At 41.0% G+C, this 14,969-nt stretch overlaps 1 pseudogene; it reads right to left on the bottom strand.

Moving 5' to 3' along the window:
- The window catches only part of LOC106023561 (von Willebrand factor D and EGF domain-containing protein-like), a 185,163-nt pseudogene that overhangs the window by 121,177 nt on the left and 49,017 nt on the right, over positions 1-14,969 (bottom strand).

The raw sequence follows: 14,969 nt of genomic DNA, 5'->3' as shown, positions 1-14,969 counted from the left end.
TGACATATTTGTAATTACTGCCTTTTTTAAGCCTTGAGTAACTCATGAGGAGGAACTGTACCAATCTATTTTCCATTGTGATAAACTCCTTTTGACGGATTTTCCAGCATCACTCACTGTCCATGCCACTCTAAGCCTACCAGCTTAGGCACAACCCGCATGGTCAGTAGCAGCAAAAGAGGCTCAAACCCCAGATATTCCCAGGGTCACATGGGCATGAGTTGAATAGCACTCTGGAATGTTTCTTTTACCACCCTCAAAATCCCTCTTCATTGCCATGAACTTGTGAGTTTCTTCCAAACTGAAGAATCATCTTTCCAAACTCATTTGTGCACAAGTGTGCCCCAGCAGCAACACAGCCTCATTTGTATGGCTATGGGGAAAATTAGGTGTCTTCTGTGGTCTTAAGGTGGATTATTTCCAGTCCAGCTCAATCCCAGGTTTACATACCTTTTGGTAAATTGACCATTTTCACCTTCAGAAAGTTTCTCACTTTTTTGCTGACAGCTCCAGTCAGTTAGGCCATGTGAAAATGGTTTTATTTCTTACATTAACTAGATGAAAGCCTTGTGGTTGTGTTGGGTGTGCCTCACAGAGGTAATTTACAGTTAGCCTCCGATACTTCATAGTTAGCCAGTTTGCCTCCAAAGGAGAGCATGTCATTGTCCCCTCAAGGCAATAGTTCTCTGTTATCATTAGATATTTATTATCTTCAAGCATTCCCTAAAGGCTCCTGTTCAGCTTACAGAGTTTTCAGAACAGTTCTGCTGGAAAGGCAGGAGGCAAGTGTTGATCTTCCTCCTGCTGCTTCTCCTGCAGCTGCCACAGGGACAGTCTGCAAAATCAAGATCTGACAAGGTGGTGACAGCAGAGAAAGGGTTTAGACAGCGTATACTCCCTCTATCAAAAAAAAAAACAAACCAAGCCCTGATCCCCTTGGAAAGCTCATTGAGCAAATGGAATACACCTGCATTGCAGATGCTATATTTACACTTGCCAGACTGTGTGCACTTTTGGCTTTAATGCTTTTTTGCCAAAAATGTTCACACGGAAACTTCCCTCTGAGCACACCACATGGAGTGTTCCTGCCAAGGAGGGAGCTGTCGTGTGAGGCAGCAGGGTCACATAAAAGGATGCCCAGTACTGATGGAGGAATCTCCCAATGATCTTCACCAAAGTGACATTCTGGGGAATGTCATGACCTAGCCTCGTTCCCTGTGAGCATTGTATTTTCTCACACACATGTTTTAGAGGTATATTTTATTGATAAAGCACAGAACACTAAAATAAAAAATTACTCTGAGACAACACACTGAGACATTCTCAGACTGTCAATCAGTCCATTCCAGTTCTATCTTCAGTGTTTTTGGAGATGAGCACAAACTTTGCAAATCCTAAATGTACAGACAGCCATCATGAGTTAAATGTTATTTCTGTCTTTTATACGATTCCTCCTCTTTAGTGCCTTTATGTTGCTAGGTGCACACTTCACAATCAGCAGATATGTTCGATGGCTACTGAGCTACAAGTTGATATTTTGTCATATAGTTATTATGATAGTCACTCTGAGGGGGTGTTTTTTTGCCTTCAGCTATACTAGCTCTTTTCTCCAGTTCAGTAATCAACTTTTCTTTCTCTTCTGCCCCCACTCCCATCTCAGGATACATCCTTTTTTAAAGCAAAGAGATGAAAGCATCACTGACAGCAGTGTGCTGATGGCCGTGACAGGTTAGGCAGTATTTTTCCACAAACTCATCATATCTGTTAAAAAAATCAAATTATATTTTTTCATCATCCCTTTTAAAGGGACAGAAATGTAATGATGCCCTCGGAGAGGATGACCAGACTGCTGCCAGGCACAAGCTGCTCTCTTTCCCGTGTGCTGGCAGATCCTTGTTAGGGCAGAAAACTACTCCTAAGTACAAAATTCTGATCAGAAAAGGCCCTGTAAGCTAAGAATTTTCTCATTCCCTGTTTGTTGGAGCAGTTTTCTGCTCTTACACAGACTCAGTCAGATTCTGTCCTATTGTGCTATGAACCTTGTGAGCAGCATATTTAGCTGAAAACAGAATTCAGTTATTAATTTGGGAAGATCAAGTATCTCTGGGAAACAGATTGGGAAAATATTACAATCCTAGGACCTTTCACCATCTCTGGCAAATTCCCCCCTAACAATTTGCATATCAAAATTTTTTGGGTTTTTTTCCCCCTATGGTTCTTGGAATGCAAAGCTCCTCCAGGTCAGCTGTTTGTGTTCATTTTGAGTATAAACCCACTTCCAGTTTCACCCTTTTCTGTGTTCCTAATTACTTCTGAATGTACCGCGGAGAACATAGGCTGGGATGTGGCAGGGGACACTTGCTAGTGCATCCAGCATGGCCATGCCTCCAGTTTTACCAGCTTCTCCCAGCCGTGTTCAGATAATAGGTTGTGTTTCCAAAGGCAAAAGAGGAGATGCTTATTTGGTGCTTAAAACCCATCCCTGCTCATCACTCAGGTACCTGAAGACTCCTGGATTTGCCAGGTAATTCTGAGAACTTTCAGAAAAGCCAACTTCAGCCACATGCTTGTCAAAGCACTGGCAGAAATGGTGTCACCACCACTCTCAACACTGTCCCAGGAGCTAAAGCACTTCTCCCCAAAACAGAGAGAGGCGGCAGATGGGTGTGCTGGGTTTGGGTCTGCCATCAGGGCTGCTTGTATGTTTTACCTAAACAGTCACCAGAGAAAATAAGCAAATGCATGTGCAGGTTCCCACCTGCAGTTACTGCTTCCTCTCCTAGTGCAGCCGATGCCCTGTGGGTGAGATGCTCCCTTGGGAAGGGCAGGACATGCATGCAGCTCACAGCTGGGAAGACCAGCTACCCATTTCCCATCTGTCCAGAAAGCACCTGAGGAGTATTGTAGTGCAGAGGCCTCACAGTGACAACAGCAATGGTTTAAAGTTGAAATATGCACTTTTACTGTTACTGATCTTTCAGAGACTGTGTATAGCCAGGTACATCTCAGTAGGAGTTGAACGTCTGGATTAAAAAGTAGATGGAAACACTTTCCTGACCTGAACATCCAGTCTCCTGAGAGGGAATTCAGGGATGCTGGAGTCAGTCAGTAACTTATGTTGTCCACCTCTGGGAAGCTCCTTTCTCAGTGTAAGGTAACATTTAGGGAGGCCCACTTCTTCCCTTCACTGGGTAGGGAAGTCTGCATTCTGCTCGTAAGATGCCTAAGCTGTGGGTGATTAACTCTCGTAACTCCAGGATTGGATCTACCCTCCTGGCTGCATTACCAATGTCAAAAGGCAGACGAGGGCTCAAGCGCAAGAGTCACTCAGCCACATTCATGGCTTGCAGGTGAAGGGCTGGTCAGGGAATCAATCACACCAGGTGAAAGTGTGTCTCACAATGGCTGTCAGGCCTTCCAGGCTGCCCTTGTCAACTCTATTAAACGCTAATGGGCTGAGGTTAGAAAAGCCTTGAAGAGTTGCTTTGCTGGGAGCTGGGGAGTGTGTGCAGGAGGGAACTGTGGGTTACAGCCTTGATGAAAAGAGAAAAAGATGAGCAGAGCTGAAGAACAGCATTTCTAGAGAATCCGGGGCATGGGGGAAATCTCATTAGCGTGAAGAAATGATCTGATTGTAGGTATTTGCAGGAAGGAGTAGGAACAAAGTCTGTGGAAAGACTTTCCAGAAGGGTTAGCAGAAAGGGGAAAGCAGTGAGAAACTGACAGAGTTAATTAATCAACTAGACCTTAAATCTTTTGAACAGAGATCATACCCTGTGATGGGCTGTTGGCTGAAGAAGGGAGGGAGCTGGTGCAGCAGTATAACCTATCTCTGAGGGAAGTCCAGCTCTAGTCACTTTGCTGCTCAGTATATTTAAGGAAGGCAGCTCTTTCCAGTTACCAAATGGCCAAACAGTATGTGGAGGCTGACTGCAGGTCACTCATCTACTAAGGAAAAAAAAATATCCTAGGGTGGTAGTAAGGTGTCTTATGAGCTGCAGTTTTGCTCATCATCTCTGATCCTTTCTGCTTTGAAAAATCTCTGTTTGAGTTCACCTAGAGCTCTGTTTCTGTGGGGATGCTCCTCATTTTCTATCTGAAGGTTGAAAAAGAAATTGTAAACTGAAGTATGAGCTACAGATAGGCAGCTCTTCCTATTTCTGTTTGATTTTGTCAAGTCTGGTGGAAAATTTTACTCCTCATCCCTTGTGAGTGAAAATTAGTTATTTTTTATATTGAGGTACTAATTTACAGTCTTGGCTAGGGCATGTTCTTCTGATGTTGCAGAGTGCTCAGCAAAGAAGCCGCTTCTAGCACTCAGCTCAGAAAGGCCAGTTTTACTTAAACATTTCTATTTTACAATGCTCATCATAGTTTATGTACAGTGACAATTGCTCCTCGCTGTATGAACTTCTGGATTGCTGTGCTGAGCAAAATCTGCACGGTTTTCTTCTAAACACCTTTCTTTCTTAGCATAACTCATTACTCACAGTGTGCCACTATAATTTATAGATGGCTGCGCCTCGAGGAATGAAATGACCTCTGTCACTGTCACATAAATAAGGCTTAGGAATGCCAGGATTTTCATATCAGATGGAGTAAGCTTCTTTCAGTGTTTATATAGAAATCGTGGCATGTTATAGATTTATTTAAGGCTGCAATAGTTTTGTGAACATTATACTGCCAGCATTACTGTTTGAAATAACGAAACTGGAGCCCAAAGATGGGGAAGAAAAGCACACATGATTGCTATTAAAAAGTAACTGTCTGTTTTGTCAATACAAGTTCAGAAATGTTGGCTGGTAAATCTCAACTCTAAGGTTTGACTGTGTATTAAAATACATCAATAGATATTCTATTATATGACTAGCCTATTATCTGGAGACTTTTTGACAGATAAAAAATAGTGTAGATATCATTCACCTAAAAGGTGATTAAAAAAAAAAAGTCTTGCTTGACTCTAGTTTTCTTATCAATAAATGGACAGAGAAGATGCTGATTTCAGGGTATCAAAGCATTGAGACCAAATTCAGGCTACGTGCAGGCTCATGAAGAATAGGTTAAAAAAAAGTAAGCAGTTTTCAGCATGCTGCAGATTCTGCATCCTCGGGGACAAATTCTGCTCTGAATGCTACCCATGCACCCTGGCAGTGTGCAACCATGAGGACATTACCATTGGGCTGTGAAAGGGGAAAGAGTACGGGAAAGAGCCCCCAGTTCATTCTCTCCTCTCTCATATGGCTTTTATCAGTGGCCTCCCTTTCCCTGCCTGAGGAAAAAATCCTTCAATCTCCGTCTTTAACGGGCAGGTGGAAGTTACAAACATCCTCTCTGCAGTGGAGTTTGATCCCTGGGGTTTGACTCCCTTTAGTGGCATCACCTTTCCTTGGCTGTACACATACCAGTGCCTACAAAGTTGCTTCAGATTTACACCACTGGAGGTGAAAGGAGAATCTACTTCTGTGACTCTTATTAGTACCCAGACTGGGATGGCAAACATGGTGAAATGCTTTTTTAAATCTTTATTATGTAAAACTGAAATCTCAGTTACAGTTGAGGCTTCATTGCTTGGTTTTCACCAGTGATGATTTATGGATAATTATAATTAATCAAATAGGCCATGAAGACCTCTAAAAAAAACCTAGCAAGGAGAAGAACATTTTAGTCTCACTAAACCCACTAAATTAAACATGTAGTTTCAGCAGAGGACAAAGAAGGGCTTACTGAAAACTTAATATAATAAAAATGGTTTTATAAAGATTTGGTGTTGCTACTAGTTAACAGAAATGATTTTTTTCTGAATTCCTTAGGACTGTTGAAACTTGAAATGATTGCAAGTGAAATTATTTTGATGAAAATACCTCTTACAAACTTGTCTTAAGCTGGCAGAATTGTCTGCTTCATGTTATAGTATGTGAGGGAAGCATTAGTCAGACTTTGAATTCAGAAGGCATAATTATGAGGAGAAAAAAAAAACCCAAACCATCTAGATTGTACTACTGTTATAAATGACTTATCCTTTCAAGGACTGGAAAAAGCTTATTCACATTTCTTAAACATAGAATCACAGAATCATAGGTTAGGGTTGGAAAGGACCTTAAGATCATCTAGTTCCAACCCCCACTGCCACGGGCAGGGACACCTCACACCAAACCATGTCACCCAAGGCTCTGTCCAACCTGGCCTTGAACACCTCCAGGAATGGTGCATTCACAGCTTCCTTGGGCAACCCATTCCAGTGCCTCACCACCCTAACAATAAAGAACTTCTTCCTTATATCTAATCTAAATTTCCCCTGTTTAAGCTTTAACCCATTACCCCTTGCCCTATCACTACAGTCCCTAATGAAGAGTCCCTCTCCAGGGAGAGGCCCCCTTCGGATGCTGAAAGGCTGTTCTGATGTCTCCGTGCAGCCTTCTCTTCTCCAGGCTGAACAGCCCCAACTTTCTCAGCCTGTCTTCATATGGGAGGTGCTCCAGTGCCCTGATCATCCTCGTGGCCCTCCTCTGGACTTGTTCCAACAGTTCCATGTCCTTTTTATGTTGAGGACACCAGAACTGCACACAATATTCCAAGTGAGGTGTCACAAGAGCAGAGGGGCAAGATCATGCCAAGACTACTTCCAACCTACTTTTAACACAAGGTCATTTTCCCTCTTTATTCTTTCAGTTTGTTGTAGTATCACTAATGGCTCTCTGGCTATAAAAGTTATGCACCTAATTTAACTTTAAAAGTCTTGTTTCTGTACCATGAAAAGCCACGACTTCGTACAGAAGTAATTTTTTTCAAATCTTATATTGGCTTCTGTTTTGTTGTTGTTGTTGAAACTAGATCTGTGTTGCTATGTAAGCCATAAAATATACTTCTTAGAGATTGTTTTGTAATGAACTCTATCTTTCAGTATGCTATTGAACCAAGAATTTGGAATCAGAGAGGCAGAACACTATGTAAGAGACCATAAAATAAACCCCCCTCTATTTTAAAATGTGCTGTCCTTCTTTTCCATGAAAAGATGTTATTATGTCTCTGGTCCATGAGTATAAAAATTACAGAGTGTATATAGCTGAGCCTGCCTATACTGCAAATTCTTGCTGCTGCAAGATACAGAAAGTACTAAGCAAAAATTGTCTCAGGCACATGTATCTACTACTTATACCAACTTCATAGCATTCAAGCTGTAATGTAAGTGCAAGTATTCAAATTGCCTTTAGAAAATAGTAAAATGAATAGCTTCAGTGAACTCACTTCAATTCAAAGAAATGTTACAGATCCTGAATCTGGCAAAAGCTGTTGAACAGTCTTGTTGCAAAAGGGTTTCAGTATTTTTTTCTGCAGGAGTTGTAATATAATGAGTGAAGAGCAGCACTAATAAAAACAAAACAAGGATTTAAGAAAAGGATTTGATCCCCTTGAGTGTTTGACCTTTTTTGCTGAACGGGGAGTTACATTACTGTGTCTCCCAATCTGAAGTTTATTGCTGTTCATCTCTATGTAGGAAAATGACTGCAGGGTGGTGTCACGCTGAATTTGATCTTTTTTGCCAGAGGTGGACAGGCGTGACCGGACCACCACGTACTGCAGCGGCGGCTTTGAGGAGGGGCAGCTGAAAGTGCACTTCAGGTAGACACGACCTTGCACAAGCCTGGGACCTATCATGGGCTGCAAAGCCAGGCTTGCGAGTTTGACTGGAAGAAAGAAACAAAGGATGAATGCAGCATAAAATGTTATTTTAATATTACAGTCGTTCACTCAGCAGGAAGATTTCTATATAACTAAACATGGGAGAAACACTGCGTGTTATATTCTTGTGATTTGATTATTAACCATGTAAGAAAGCAAATATATTTCCTAAAAATGCAAAGATTGCTAATTGTGTGTTGACTTCCTATTGTTCGAATATTGTATTGTTGGTTTTGTTTTTATTTTGAAGTAAGATAAATGTTATTGAAATGAAGCACTCGGATTAATACAAATTAATTACTCTGGCAAAGGCCGTCAGCTTTGCATTCCCCTGAAACACAGCACTTTCATCCAAGTTTTGCAATAAGTACAGAAGAGATATGAGAAATCATTATGTTGCAGAGGTAAATTGACTTGCAGAGAGCACACAGCCCATGTTGCCACACTGTGAAGATCCTTTCCAGGCTGTTCTCAGTCTGCTCAATATAGCCTCCCTCTGCCCAGAATAATGCCATTGCTCTAAAAATACAGTCTGCTTTCTATACTCTTCAACAAGTTATGAAGTCTGAAACTTTCCTTCCTGTTAAACTCGCCTAGAAAGTTATAAAGATAAAGGTGTGTAATACTTTAGGGTGATGTTCTTTCATCTCTAGAGACCTGGACTCAAATGGAACATGAAGCTGGTTCAGATGATTTGAAAGGATAAATTAGGTAAGTTTTTGGAGGAATGTAGGTGATATTATTGTAGCCCAAGAGAATAGAGCATGAGGCTGTTCTAGCAGAATGAAGAACCAACATATTAACATCTGTCTAGGGGAAATACAAGAGGTAAGAGAAACAAGTTACTTAAAATATGAATACGGGTCAGTTGTTTACACCCTTTTCTCTTTAGTTTCTAAGGAAAGCTGCCTCAAATTGTGGCTCACATCATAACTTTCCGCAGGAAATTATTCCAGTAGGACAAAGTTGATCAGCTTATGGGAAGATGTGAGCAGAACTGCAAGCATGTATGCTGCTTTCTCCTGGCATCTCCTTTCTGGCAAGCTATGAAGCTTTAAATTCAGGAATGCTGACCAGTGTCCTGCTCTCAAGCTTCCAGTGGTGAGGCTGGGGGATTGACAATGGCAAGAAGCCATGACAATGACAGCTAGACCCAGCTCTGGGGCCATGTAGAGACTCCTGTGGTGCAATGTTAACAGTTGAGTTTAAGACAGTGACTTAACAACCCTGAGTAAAAAATGTCAGTGTTGGGTGTTTTCCATCCAATACTTGATACTGCAGAAACATCCTAAAGACAGAAAGTTAAAGGCTCAGGAGAGCTGGACCTCACTGAAATGACTAGGAAAAAGGTGAAAGCTTCAACAGGAGTGGTAAGAAAAAGGCAGAAAGTCACGGTTTTGTGGTAGATAGGAAGTGATAAACTTTCTGTTATGAAAAAGGCAGGAGAATTTACATTACTAAACAAGCATAGATCAACAGAAAAGACAAAACTAGCCACCCAGGTGTTGGTAAAAAATTCTCCAAACAAGAGTAGTGGTAATTTTAGTTAAAAAAAAAAAAAAAAAAGCCAAGCTTAGACTAGAATATGACTGTGTTCAGTTAGAATGTCATTTCTGAGCATCGTGGAAATTAAAGAGCAGTTCCATTTATTGTAATATATTTTTTAATTTCAAATAGTGAATTAATCTTGTTTACTTTGAGCCTTTTTTCTCCCTCTTCTTTGTGTGGGAATGTTAAAATATTGATAGAGATAAGAAAATTAATATATCTCTGTTTAAAATTTATTTAAGCTCAAATTTTTCCCTGATTGAAAGGTGATAACCCTGGTTTCTCAGTGAGTCATATCTGTCCAAAAATGCTGAAAGGAAAGTATAAAGCTAATTTTTACCTTTTGAGAACTGTCATTTCTGACTAAATCTGTATGCACCTGAACATGCTCCAAAGTTCAGAAGATTTAACTGAGTGAGCAAGTGCTTTCTGCTATTCCTTTGTTTCCTAGCTACCGAACAGAGGTTAGATCTCTTGTAGCAGGCTGAAAATTATTTTTGATGAGAGCAATTACATAAATGTCATGAAAAAGGTGTTATCAGTTGATCGTTGTGTTGGCTTTTTTTTTTTTTCCTTCCAGAGTTTCAGAATTATCATTTTTTGGGGGATACTGGATTATTGAAGATAAGAACAGACCTTCGATACAGTATCCTGGATACAGTGCTTCAATAAAAATAGATGCTTCTGCTCACTAGCTACACAACTTCAAGCCAAAGTGGAGCCAAAGGCAGTAGGAAGGGTTACATGTGAACTGTAACCAAGCAAAGAACACTACAGTAATACACACCAGATTACATTTCGCACTTGTAATAATAGCTATTCTTCAGGAACACCTTGGGCTGCCACTGATTTATTTTCTACACAGTCTGTGTCTTACTGGGAGTGATGCTTGACTTGCAAGGTCACTGAGATGTACAATGCATTACAGGACCTTTGAACACACAGTCAGAGAGGCATATGCAATCTACTGATTCTCACCTTCTGCACAGTAGCCATGCATCCTTGAGTAGGCTGCAGGAAATACACAAAGAATTCACCTCAGTTCCTGATGGCAATGGGTATCCGAAACAAACAGCAATCTTTGATGCCCCCAAAGAAGGTCTGCCAGGTAACACAGGTCATCAGCCTCTTGTTTTCCCCAGGAACTGGTAGGGATTCAGACTTCAGTGGTAACCACATCGGAGCTTGTGTCCCACATTTATTCATCTAAGGATGCATACAAAAGAAAACATTTACAGCAAATGAGGTAAGACTCTGTGGAGTATCACTAAAACCCAAGAATTTGAGTGTGGTGGACTTGGAGAGTAAGCGAAAAAGCTGTGTAAGTGGGAATGAAAATGTCTTACTCATTTTAGAGAGGTGACTTTACACAGATAAAATTCTCCAAGAACACAGTAACTGGATTCCAAAATATTTTCCTCTATTTTTGGTTGGTTTGTATGAAAAAGATGAAAGCATATGCACAGGCTACATCCCTTCTCTGGGAATTACACTTAAGAAGTCTATGACTCATCTATGACAGAAGAAAGCAAGGGCTGACAGAGCACGGGGGCAAGAAGTTGTTAGGACCATCCCAAAGCAGGACACTGTGATACTCAGAGCATCACATACCAGCACCTTTCTCCAAAACAGTTAGAGCTTAAGCTGTCATTGTCCTGACAGTTTCTGCCCTACCCTTCCAGCACATACTGCATGTGTCTTTGGGGCTTGAGCCTCTGCCTCATTCAAAGGGAAATACATATGCAAGATATATGAAACACGTGCAGAATATACGTCATCTGATCAAATTTTGGGGTGGGGGAGTGTTTGACCTTCAGGCTTCTAACTGTTAACAGATTCCCTGAATACTCTGAACATAAAAAATCCCAAAGCAGAAGGGGTTGGTACTAAATAGTACTATGGCATTCTGAATCACAGATGGGAGTAGCTGCAAGATTTACCTTTTCCAACTTGGAGATGGATGTTCAGGCATCTCAGATCTGAATTGCATTCTCTATCTGCCAGGCTCTTTCCACTGCCTAAAGGGACATGATTATCCAAAGCTGTCTTTAATTTAAGGACCTCAGTGAGAAGATTAGGTATAATCAGAGCCTAATAAAATGTACACAGCCACTTACAATGGTAGCTCATTATTCTGCACTGTTACCTATCATTTTTCAATATGCAAAGCATACAGATATTTGAGCTGAAGTTTGAAATTTATTACCAAATACTGGCAATAATTTAGGTATCTGTCATATTGCACAGAGCATGACTATTGCCGTTGCTTTGCATTTCTTTAGCCAGCGGTAGTGAACTCTCTCTAATAGTCTGACGTGGGGAACATGGTTCCTCCTAATGTGTATGTTTGGCTGTATATCACATTGAAAAAAAAACAACAACACACCATTTTTCCCATTGTCCTGGGTTTGCTGCTTCACTTTTAAGATCAAAGTTGTTTGTGACAGCAGGGAAAGCAGTAAATGTCAAAGGATCAATTTATTAAGTCATGTGCCAGTGCCCTCCTGTAGTTTGAATTTTACCTGGGAGCTATGCAGGGACAGGGGAGCGGGGGCTTCACACACAGGCAAAAAAAGATATTTGAAGAAAACAAAGCATATGGTATGACACAGTCTGATTTCCATTTGGAGCTAGCTATTGTCAGGCTTCTGAAAACAAGGATTCCAGAGAGACACCATTAAAATTGTCCAAAGTCTTTTGTTTCCCCAGAGATGTGGCAGTGGCTGAGCAGAGAGGCCATGTCCCCAGTGTCCCTGCAGAAGGCACTGGAACTCACCCAGTGCAGCAGGTCCCCAGGAAGGAATAGTGTGCCAGCATTGCACTAGTGAAGGAAAGGAGCAGATCAGTGTGAAAATGCTTTTATGTGGAATTTTAGACAAATCCCTTCCTTTCCTCTATTTAAAAGCCATACTGTGTGCAACTTTGTAAGAGATTTGTTCTGATTATTTATTTACAACTTTTAAGTGACAGCAGTCCTTTCTGTGTTGGAAAAAAATGCAGATGTCAGGAATTTATTCGTTCCTGGTGAGGTTATGGTCTAGAGAGCAAGATCTGATGTGAAGGGTTGGAACTAGATGAGCTTTAAGAGACTGCACACCCAAACCATTCTATGATTCTATGATGATTCTATGCATGTGTGAGTGAAGATTGCTGGACTGAATAATTATTGTTTCAAATTACATTAAAACAAAAAGGTATTTGTGAGTGTACCTTGCAAGTGTTGTGAATCCCACAAACTGGGAAGAATCAGAACAGGGGAGTGCAGAGCAGAAGAGATAAAAGAGCACTGGAACTCAGGGGGGGTACGTAAAATCACAGAAAGTGTTGAAGGAAAATGGTGTGGTAAGGAGACACAGCACAGCCTACCCACCCCTCATGGGGGACTCCCCTACTCCTACTGACTCTGCGATTGGCATCGCAGCTTGCTGCCTGAGGAGAAGGAAGAGGAGAGATGCCAGCACTGCTTATGGCAAGGAGAGCATTCCTAGTGCTGCTAACAACCACTGCAAAGGGCTGTTGCCACCATTTACTGATACTCAGTTACTGAAAAGTGACATTTATTTATTTATGGTGACTCAGTATCCAGCAAATAACTGTTCCTCAAGGAACATTTGCACCCATAGTTGAACAAACTAAAAAACAGTTTTCTGTAGAAGATCTTTTGCTGTTCAAAATAAGCTTTTGCATCCATTTGCTTCTGCCTTTAATGGTGTAACTGGCCTCCACATGTCAGTGCTGCTTTATTGGGAGTGTGGCTGCTGGGCTGCCTCTGGCCAGGCACACGTGGTGCCTCAGTTTCCTTGGCTGCTGCCTGACCTTGGGCAAATTACTTACTCTTTGTGTACCTTAGTTCCATATCTCCAGAGGCAGAGGTGGCTGAGACAGCAATAGTACTTCCTTGCCTTGTGGCAATGCTGAAAAGATAAATTAATTAATGAGACACACATCTGTCTGCTGCGCTCTGGGCCATGTAGATAAATAGACAGATTCCAGTGCATTGTGGCTGTGAAAAAAGACAAAATTATGATCCATACATAAAAGTGGGTCTGTATTCCTTGTTAACACATAGAGGAATCAAAATAAAATGCTGAAATAAGAGGATGGTGATCTTCTCCCTTTCTGTATTTATCCTTGCCACAAGCCTCTGAGCCAGTTCAGTGCTCAAGAAAGTATGGATTAGCATCACTGACGTCAGTATTGTGTGCAGGCTTTCTGATAACCCCTGCTGTGATCTGCAGCGCCCCGGATTTGTTCTGGCAAATCTCGCATTGAAACTCTTTGAGTGAAATAGTTTGTTATGTAATGTGCACAAATTGCAAGCAATAAAGAACCCTTTTGACCAATTTTGTACTCAGAAAAAGTCAGACTGTGAGGAAGCAAGTTAAATATGTTATTATCAAAATATGATGGAGTATTACTGGCTGGACAAAGAAGAATTTTAGTATAAATCAAGTATTTCTGTATTTTCTGGCAGTTTTATGACATACATGCATTTATTTTCTGCTTTGAGCTAAGTGCTGCCCATCTGAGTCAAGCAAGTTGTCCCATGCTAGCTGAAAGGATTTGCTGCATGAGGCCTCTGTGAATTAGAAAACAGACCTGAGAAGGGAAGGGCAAATGTATATTCATGTATTCAACCAGCAGCAGAGATAAGAGCAGAGAAAAACAAAGAAAAATATTTAGAAAAAAAAAGCTTAAGGGAAGAGATTTCAAAGAGCCAAATTCTCAAGTCTCAGCTGTGGTATAATTAGCTTTAAATTTTGCAGCAGTCATTTGGAAGAGTAACCAGAAAATTGAGCACAACGATACTGAACGATTGGCATTCAATATACAGCATTTACCTGCAATAACTACAGTCAGTGCTGCTCCAAGAATAGCATAGAGCAGTGGGAATCTCACACTGTAATTCAGCAGCATTTCCAAAATGATGAAGAGGAATTATACAGCTGGCACCACAGAAGAGCATATGCCACAAGCCTCTCTCATGCAGGAGCTCATCTGCTGGGAAGCCAGTGGTGGGGATCAGGCCATGGCTTTGTTGGGTGATCTACACAATGTAGACTGCATAACAGCACTATTGCTGAGATGTGCAAAATATCCACGAAAGCTAAACAGCAGGAAGAAATAAAAGCTACAATACCAGCGACACTGGAAAACACCTGTGTGCCCACAGTCTGTCCAATCACGTCTGAATATATTGGTAGATCCAATGAGAAATAGCGTCTCTTCCTACAAATCCTGCCTCCAATGTATGTTTCTAAGCAGTGTTCTTGATGGTGAAGGGCAGTGAATGTCTGATTAACACTCTGTACAACAAATCACAAGCATTTGATTACTTTAGTTGACATGTTTACTTGGACTTGCAACTGATCAATGTAATGGAAAGCTAGTGAAGTAAACTAGGTTGTTTTAAACCCTAAATTTCTGTAATTCAGTGCATCTGCAGCAGGTAACCAGTGACACAGCTTGCATGAAGGAGAACTTACCTAACACAAAAGGAAGTTTTTAGGCTGTTGCCAGGCTTCTATAGTGCTCAGTATACTTTATCCAACTATAATTAAGTGGTGCCTTTAATCTTCAAAGCATTTTATAAATCTTACCTAATTAATCTTCTCAACACCTCTATGTGGCAGGTAAGCATTCACAGAGTATTTTTGATTCATAATTAGGCACCAGATTATCATTTAAATAATTCAGTTCAGAAAACCTAAATGAAAAAAATATTAAATTTGTTCCCCCTT

Source organism: Melopsittacus undulatus, chromosome 4, assembly GCF_012275295.1.
Source record: "Melopsittacus undulatus isolate bMelUnd1 chromosome 4, bMelUnd1.mat.Z, whole genome shotgun sequence".
In the NCBI taxonomy this organism is placed as follows: domain Eukaryota; kingdom Metazoa; phylum Chordata; class Aves; order Psittaciformes; family Psittaculidae; genus Melopsittacus; species Melopsittacus undulatus.
Note: the sequence above shows the minus strand (reverse complement) of the source record. Positions and strands in the feature narration are given on the sequence as shown.